The sequence below is a fragment of the Chrysochloris asiatica genome, unplaced genomic scaffold (genome assembly GCF_000296735.1).
Source record: "Chrysochloris asiatica unplaced genomic scaffold, ChrAsi1.0 scaffold00007, whole genome shotgun sequence".
Classification (NCBI taxonomy): Eukaryota; Metazoa; Chordata; class Mammalia; order Afrosoricida; family Chrysochloridae; genus Chrysochloris; species Chrysochloris asiatica.
This window is the reverse complement of record NW_006408525.1, coordinates 20,476,895-20,486,465: the sequence shown is the minus strand read 5'-3', so window position 1 is coordinate 20,486,465 and position 9,571 is coordinate 20,476,895.

Here is a 9,571-nt window from a genome sequence, read left to right as displayed (position 1 = left end):
TCCATCCTCTTCCCAATCTCCCACACTTGCCCCCCTGGCCTGGAAAGACTGGTGAAGGGAGCCTTAACACCCTACCAACGTAGGGACTGTGTGGGATTTATAGAGGGTATTAACCCTTTAGCACGTGCATAGGAGCTCGGTACGGGGTGGGGGTGGGGTGCACGGAAGCCGCCTGGGAACTCTGGATATTGGGATGGGGAGGGGCCAGGAACCACAGGGCTTGATCCAGAGGCTAGTGGTAAGGGGGAGGGACGTTTTGGGTTCTGTGCCGGGAGAGCCGGAAATGAATCCAGGCTTACCAAAGTCATCTGCCGTTTCTTTACTCAGCTGACCAGTAAATTGTGCCTTCCCCAATTTTGCTTTTGCGGATAGGTAGGGTGAAGAAGCCCTCTGGCTCCCCTCCTTCTTAACCCCTTCTTGAAAGCCCTCTTATAAGAATAAGCTTTGGGAGTTCCGTTTCCAAGTTCAAGGTTGGGACTGGAAAGCCCCTTCTGTGGCCCCACAGTCCCATTAGGGAGGTTGAATAAGAAGAGAAATCTCAGTCATTTGGGGGTGGGGTGGGCCGAGTGTCCTCAGAAGCTCTCGTGTGGGTTGGAGGAGGGCACAGGCCCCTGGGTGTTCTGCCCAGAATCTCCCACACCCTTTGTGGTGACTCATCATAACTGGTCCCAGCCCAAGGGGTCCGTGCCCACGCCTCTGGCCAGGTGGGGAAGCCCCCGGCTTCTGAGGGTGGGAGGAACTGCTAAGAAGCAGATGGCAAGCCCAGAGACCGTGGGACCCCCCAAAACATCTCCTGCAACAGCTTGGAATGAATTGGAAGTATTGGGAAACCTGTCCTGAAGCTTCCAAGGATGAACTGCAAGAGGGTGGAGCTGGCTCCGAATTTGGGTGACTGCGTAGAATTATTATTTCTTAGACTCCTGGTTAGTTTAGCAACACTCCCAGCCAGAATTCCCCTCTTAGGAAAGATAATAAGGGCTTCTCCAGGACCAGGCACCAAATTGGCTGGCCTTTGAGATAGGTGGAGAATGAGATGTAATCTCCATCCCCTCCCTGCCTTCCTAGGGCAGTAATCACACTTGATGAGAGGGGAAGTACTTTTGGGAGAATTACCATCCAAATTGAAGGGTTTAGACCTAAGTTTCCTTTCTTCTGCTGTAACCCTCACCTGTTTCTGCCAATGTAGTGCCCCAGCGTAATTTGACTACCCTTTCTCTGTTGGCTTTGATGGCCAAGTTGTCTGTTTTTTGTCTTTGGGTGGAAGTTCTTCCTTTTCACTCAGGCTCATCCAGGAGGCCGACTGCCAGGACTGAGGACTGAAATCTGCCAGGACTCACTATTAGCTGTGTGATGGGAACTAGTCACTTATCCTCTCTGTGCTTCTGAGAGGGTCATATGAAGGCCAGAGAAGTGACGTGGGTGAAGAAGAAGGCGCCTGTACCTCCAAGCCAAAACCAAACCAACGTTACGGTGGAGTCAATTTTGACTCATTGCAACCCCATATGTTACAGCAGAGGACTCCATAGGGTTTTCTTTGTTTCAATTTTATGGAAGTAAGATTGTCAGGCTCCCCCCACCCCCACCCCCAGCCACCTTCTCATAGTCTCATAGGTTGCTGGTGGATCACAACCTCCAACCTTTAGGTTAATTGTTAAGTGCAGTCGAGTTGGTTCCAACCCATAGTGACCCTGTATAGGGTTTCCAAGGAGTGGCTGATGAGTTTGAACCACCAACCTTGAGATTCAAACTGATTTTGCAGCCCAGGGCATTAACCCACAGTGCCACACGAGGTTAGTAGTTGAGAGCAAATTGTGCCACCAGGGCTGCCCTCCTGTGCCACCAACTCTTGCCAAAGCCCGAGTCTTCTATAAGCAGAGAACTGCCCTCAGCTCTCCTCCTAGTAAAGTCCCCTTATTTTCCCACACGCTCACTGGAGGCCTTCTGGGAAGAATCCTTTGAGAGCTCCTTTGGAAGCCCGCTCATTTCCAACACTAGGTGTAGTACAGAGGCAATGATGAAGGCTGGGGGGCCGGGGAGAATGGCCTGATTTGTGATAAGCCTCAAGCCTTCAGCACCCTGGGCTCAGGCCCAGTCTAGGTGCCAAGTCTGGCTTCTCTTTCCAGCCCTGGGGACTTGAGGCAGCCTCAGAGTGGCATTTATGTGGCTGTCAGTCTGAGCAAAAGGCAGCGCAGAACCTGCACTTTGATCTTGCTGTGGTGACCAGTAGTCCCACCCCAACCTCTCTCCTCTGTCCTCTTCTGGGTCTGGGCATCAGCTCAGATGTCGGAAGGGGGTTCATGAGTATGCACTGCTAACTTGCAGGAGAACTCAAATTCAGGATGTCTTTGGTGACCCTTGACTGACCTCTGCTCAGGGGAATAAGGAAGACAGACCTGGAGAAGGAAGTGATTTAGTCAGTAGAGAAAAAAGGAAAATTGTAGGATTGAGTCCTAGCTCCACCCTTTTGCTGAGTGACCTTGGGCAAGTCATTTCCCCTCTGTAAACCTCAATTCCACCACTAGTCTGCAGTTTGTTGAACTGTGGTGACTTGCATGTTACTGAATGCCAGCAGGGGCACCTATGATAAACAGGTTTCAGCTGAGCTTATAGACTTGGAAAGAGGCAGACTGCTTCCAAATGTTTAGCCACTGAAAACCTCATGAATAGCAGTATAACACTGTCAGCACCAGAATATTGCATACTGAAACAGTACCATTCAAAGTAAAGCTCACCAGCTGCTCCTTGGAAACTCTACACAGGGTCGCTTTGGGTCGGAACTGACTCAATGGCACTTAACAACCACAACCAGGGACTGCTAGAAGAACAAATGAATCTTTGTTGGAAGAAATAACAACCAGAATGTTCCTTGGAAGCCAGGATGGCAAGACTTCATTTCTCATACTCCGGACACATTGTCAGGAGGGACCAGTCCCTGGAGAAGGACATTGTGTTTGGTAAAGAGGAAGATCAGTGAAAAAAAGGAAGAACCCCAACGAGATGGATTGGCACAGTGGCAGCAGCAGTAGGCTCAAGCTTAGTGATTGTGAGGATGGTACAGGACCGGGCAGCATTTCATTCTATTATGCATCAATCAGGTTGCTATGAGTCAGAATCGACTCACTAGCACTTAATAGCAAACCTCAGTTTCCTCAAAAAACTTAATGTGAATATCTGAGTGAGTCAGCTAAGAATGAATGATCCTGAGTCTCCCTGACTCGGTGTATGTAGCAGAACAAAACATGGGCTTTGAAGCCAGACCAACTTTGAGAGAATTCCCAACCTGCCCAACCCCAAGTCCTGACACCTAGACTTGGATAATTCCCTCATTTGTAAAATGGAGATAATGGACCAACCTCATAGGGGAGCTGTGGTAGTATAGTGGGTTACAAGTTGGGCTGCAAACTACAGGGTCTGCAGTTGAAATCTACCAGCCACTCCATGGGAGAAAGATGTGGCTTTGAGTTGGAATCGACACAACCACCACCACCACCACCACCATAGAGTTGTTTGAGGAATAAAGGAATTTTAAATGCATAAAGGACTTAGAACAGCTCCTGACACCAACTAGGAATTTGGAATGTTGCCTGTTCTTGTATGTGTATCTGGGCATGTATGTGGACAGATGTGAGTGAGAACAAACATCTGTGTTTGCATCACAGGCTTTGGACTTTTCTCTATTCTCCCCCCACCCCCACCCCCCAGGTCCTCCAAATCTTTTGGGATCATCCCTGGAGTGAAGGTGACTCCCTTTTCCACCTCTTAAGGGGGGGTTTCACTCCTGCCTCTTTGTGCCTCAAGCTCCCCCACCACCCCACACACACAGGGAGAAGGATCCACTGGGTATACTGAGACATTGCCAAACTGCTTTTGTCTTCTGCTCTGTCCCCCTCTGTTACTCACTCTTCACAGTCCCTTCAGAGCCACTGGGAAACTTCAAATGCATCTTGGAGCATCAGGAAACAGGAGGAAGAGTCAAATTGTGTGTGTGTGTGTGTGTGTGTGTGTGTGTTGTGGGGGGAAGAGGTGGGGCAGATTTCTCCAAATCATCAGTTGCTTTAAAAGAAGGCCTATATTTAGCTGGGCTTAGAGGGACTGTAAGTATGTATTTTGCAATGGTAGCAGTGATATGCAGGGAAGTCAAAATACATACACACACACACAAACACACACAACTAACTGGAAAGATTGGGTAATATGTTTTGTCATTGACAGATTCGAAAAACTCTTCCTACTGCCCTCTCCAACTGCTAATAAATTCTTTTGTTTGATGGTTTCTATTTATCTTTCGGCCTCTAAGTCTTGCGCAATGGGTGTCTAGGAGAGTCACACTCTGCCACCACCTCCCCGGGTCAGGGGACCCCCATGACTGGTTCCACCAGACTGGCATGGCACCTCACATCTCCCACAGTCCACACTGAACTTCAGGTGGCCTTGGGGGTGGGGGACTCATGATACATCCTGCCACTTCAGGTTTGTTTGGCTTCAGAGAACTCTTCTTACCTCTTGATAAATTAAAAAATAATAATAAACAAGAAAAGCTTAGCAAGTCACGTAACAAACAGACTGCCAATGCTAGCATTTTGTCATTTTTTGCTTCAGGAACTTTCATATATAAGAAATAGAACTGTAGAGTTGGAGCTGAGCTGAAATCCCTTTGATCTTTATCTTTGTCCCCAGCCTCATCATTCCCACTTCAAAGGCCATGTTCTGTTCTGCTACACATTCCAATTTGGAATGCATCTTTTCTAACTTTATATATCTATATTACATATTTAAGTATTCATAAAACAGCAGATAGTAGTGATTTCTGTGTTTTAAAGATTTATTGAATCACCATCGTACTGTGTGTATGGTTTTGTCTCTGACTTTTCTCACTCAACATGTTTTTCACAATGGAACCACGTTGATACATATGGCTTTGGTTTGTTCATTTTAACTTCTGTTTAGTATTTTGTCATGTGAATATGCCACAGTTTATCCGTTCCTCTGCTGACGGACATTCAGGCTGTTTCCATTTTTCTGTTGCTGTTGCTCCTGCTGCTGCTGTTTTAACCAGGGCTGCTATGGATACCTGATACTCATCCCCTGGTGCATGGGTGCAAACCCACCTTTAGAATATATACCTGGGAGCAGGAAGCTGAGGTAGCAATGCAGGCACATTTTCAACTTGAGGAGTACTGCCAAACTAGTCTCCCTGCCAGCGTGTTTACAAGCATCCTGTTTGACCACATCCGTGCCAACATTTGCTCTTGTCAGGCTTTTTATTTTTGCCAACCTGATGGGTGTGAGATGGTATCTTATTTAAATCTACATTCTCTGTCTATGCAGTAGAGCATCTTATCACACTCATTGGCCATCTGGGTTTCCCCTCTGTGAATTGCTTTGGTCCATATCCTCTGCTATCCTATTGTAGCTTTGTTGCAAGGTAAAGAAAGTCCAAGTAAAAGTAACGTAAGGAAAAAGGAAATTTTATTACAAGAGGTCCACAGACCACCCATTGTCATTGAGGGAATTCCGACTTAGCAACTCTATAGAACAGAGTTGAACTGTCCCATAGGATGTCCAAGTCTGTAATTATTACTGAAAGGAACCCTGGTGGTGGCACAGAGGTAAAGTGCTTGTTGCCAACAGGAAGGTCAGTGGTTTGAACCCATCACTTGTTCCTTGGGAGGTTGGTAGTCTGCCTCTTTACAGATCTGCAGCCTTGGGCATTCTATGAAGCAGTTCTATTCTGTTCTAGCAGATCCCTGTAAGGAGGAACTGACTCAATGCAGTGGGTTTACTTTGGTTTTGGTCATCTTTATGGAAGCAAATTGTCACATCTTTCTCCCACGGAGTGGCCAATAGATTGCCACAACCCACCCTTCAGTTGGCAGCCATGCATCATTTAATGACTGTGCCACTAGGCTTCCCACAAGAAGTCCCCCAAAACCAAACCTATTGGACTCCCGTTGTGGCGTTGTAGGATCAGCACTGAACTGCAAACCACAATGTCGGCAATTCAAACCCACAAACAGCTCCTTAGAAACCTAATACAGGGTCATTATGAGTCGGAACCAACTCAACGGCATTTAACAACAACAACAACCATATCAAGTCAATTCCAACTCACAGCAGCCATATAGGATAGAATAGAATTGACCCATACGTTTTCCAAGGCTCTAAATCTTTGTAGAAGTAGACTGTCATCTTTCTCCTGGAGTGGCTGGTGGGTTCAAACCTTTTAGTAAGGAGTGGAGGGCTTTAACCAATGCACAAGCAGGGCTTCTTTTAAGAAGTCCCAGGGTTGTTTAATCAGAGACTCAACTGTGACATCAGGATTCTCGTCATCATTTTGGCTGGCTTCTTAAGTTGGCCTCCTCACAATTCCAGAATGGCTGCCTCAGTTCTGGGTGTCTCCTGAAGGCACTGTCCAAACACAAAAGAAAGTGGATGTTTCCTTCTCAGTGTCTCGTTCCAGTTGACGCCCCCAAGTACATCTCCCTTCCGGTTTCATGAACCAGAAAGGTATATATGCTCGTACCTCATCCAATAGCTGATCAAAATCCAGTGAGTTGGTCTGCCTCTTAACAACCCATTGTTGTGGTTGTTATTGTTGTTAAGTGCTGCCTAATTGGTTCCAACTCATAACAACCCTGTGTGGGGTTTCCAAGGAGTGGCTGTTGAGTTTGAGCCACCGACCTTGTGTTTCAAACCAAACTTTCTGGTCTGCTGCTTATCATACAGCACAGGACTGCTTGTTCTGAAGGGTTTCCAAGGCTGTAAATCGTTAAGGAACCCAGAACAACCAAATTACCATGCTATATTTAGACCAATTAATTTACCTTATGGGAACAGGGAAGGTCCAGCCTTCCCCACAGCCCAGACCAAACTGCTAATGCTGGAATAAAATTGGGGTCCTATTAGGGAAGAAAATGAGACAGAATACCATTTCAGTTGGCACTCAAAAGGACTGCCTTGTCTTATTGATTTGTCAGAGGACTTTGCATATCTCTTCAGTTGCCATCTGGTAGACTCCTACTCATGGTTACTCCATGTGTGTCAGAGTAGAACTGTACTCCCTAGGATTTTCAATAGATGATTTTTAGGAAGTGCACTACCAGATCTTTCTTCTTTCCGTTGTCAGCAGAGTGCATTAACCGTTTGCATAACCCAGGGACATATTTTGGATATTAACTCTTTATCTGTGTTATGTGCTCCAGACTGTCACTTGTCTTTTAACTTGGTTTGCAATGTCTTTGCATAGCAGAGGTCTTTTATTTATTCTTAATGTAGTAAAATCAATTGATCTGTTGTCTAAGAAATACTTTCATACCCTGAGACCCTCTACATTTCCTTCTAATTATTTTTAAGTTTTTAGGTCTTTAGTCCATCTGGAATTAGTCTTTGTGGATAGTGTGAAGAGTTTACATATGAAATGCTGATTGTCATTTGGAAACGGATTGTGGGAATGGTTGCACATGATGAACGTAATTGGTGTCACTGAAATGTACATGTAAAAAATGTTGAAATGGCAGATGTTCTGTTACATATATTTTTACCACAAAAAACAAACAAAACAAAACTAATTGTTGTGACACTTTTTATTGAGTTGTCTATTCTCTTTCACTGAGTTGCAACGCAACCACTATTGTAAATCAAATTCCCACATATGCTTGGATCTGTTTCTGGGTACTCTGTTCTATTGATTTCTTTGTCTAGCCCAGCACCAATACCACATTGTTTTAATTACTATCGCTTTCAAATAAATCTTGCTATCTGGTAGGACCGATTCTCTCAGTCTTTTTCAGAATTGTCTAGACTCTTGTTGGCCCTTTGCTATTCCACATGATTTTTAGCCTAACTCCATGAAAAAAATCCTATTGGGATCTTTATTAGACTATCGTTGAATTGATAGATCACCATGGATGGAATCATCTTTGTGATATTGAAGCTTCTAATCCATAAACTAGATTCCACGTATGGCGCTATAGAATAAACACTGGACTGGTAACTGCAAGGTCAGTGGTTCATACTCACAAGCTGCTTCTTGGAAACCCTATACAAAGTCACTATGAGTCAGAACAGACTTTTGGGCACTTAACAACAACAAACCCATAAACTTAATACATATTTATTCTTTTCATAGCCTATAATAATATTTTCTACATAGATATCTTGAAACATCTCTTGTAATTTTCTTTCAGGTGCTGTGCAATTTAAATTTTTATTGTGAATGATTTTTAAAAATATATCATCTCATAGTCCACAAAGACAATATTCTACATCCTACTTGGGTGAGTAGTGTATAGGATCTTAAAAGTTCATGAGCAGCTATCCAAGGTGCAGCTAGCTATTGGTCTCTCCATGTGCGGAATAAAGGAAGAGTGATAAGAATTTAAGAGGCTTGGAATCCATTAGACCTACAAACTAATGGAACATGTGAACATCAGTTTCCATGACTGAGACCAGAAGAACTAGATGGTGCCTGAATACCACTATCACCTTAGAGGGTCCCAGACAGAGTGGGAGAAAATGTGGAACAAAACTGGGTTAATGCGCTGGACTGCGAAGTTGGTTTGAACCACAAGGTCGGTGGTTCAAGCTCACCAGCTGCATCTTGGAAACCCTATACAGGGTGGCTATGGGTTGGAACCGACTTGGCGGCACTCAACAACAACAATAATAAAAAGATCGAGTTTACTGGTCAGAAAGAGATTGGAGGAACCCGAGACTGTCCCCCCACCACCCTCCAGATCTGAGTATAAAAACACTGACAAAGTTTGTATCATTCTTTATTTGCATTTGGTTAGGAGACTGACACGCTGCCTACTGCGCTAAGAAGGCACCTCTTTATTTGCATTTGGATGTTGAACTTTGTCTAGTAACTTTGATGAGCTTTTTTTTTTTTAAGTTTCTAAAGGAGCTCTGGTAGCGTAGTGGTTACGAATCGGGCTGTGAACCTTAAGGTCAGCGGTTCGAAACTACCAGTCGCTCCGCGGGAGAAAGATGAGGCTTTCTACTCCCGTAAAGATTTACAACACCCTCGGAAACCCTGTACAGGGTCGCTATGGGTCGGACCCGACTCGATGGCACTTAACAACAACATTGTGAATTGAGTGAAAGTTTACAGGGCAGATCATCAGTTTTACATTCAACAAATCATACACCTTGTTTCATTACAATGATTATAATCCCCTCCATGTACTATCAGTTAACAGTGTTTCTCTCTATTCATTTTAACATTTAAAAATTTTTTAAAACACTCAGGCATATATAATAATTTACACCACCAAAGGGCACATTCTTCAAGTCTGCCTCCTGGTCACCAACTTTCAGTCATTCTCTTCCCATGAATCTGGAGTCCTAAGCTGCTCCCTCTCTCCATATCCCCATCTCTGCCTCCTTCTCTGGTATCTCTGCTTCTCTGGATAAGGTCCTGCATTCTGATTGTACTCTTCTCCCTTGATGGTCCTGGGTCCTCTGTTTCTGGACTGTAAGATTAACTACTCCCCCGATTTTGTTACAAAACTTCTACCTTTATAACTGTGACAGTCGCAATTAGTCATGATAACAATTACTCACTATTGAA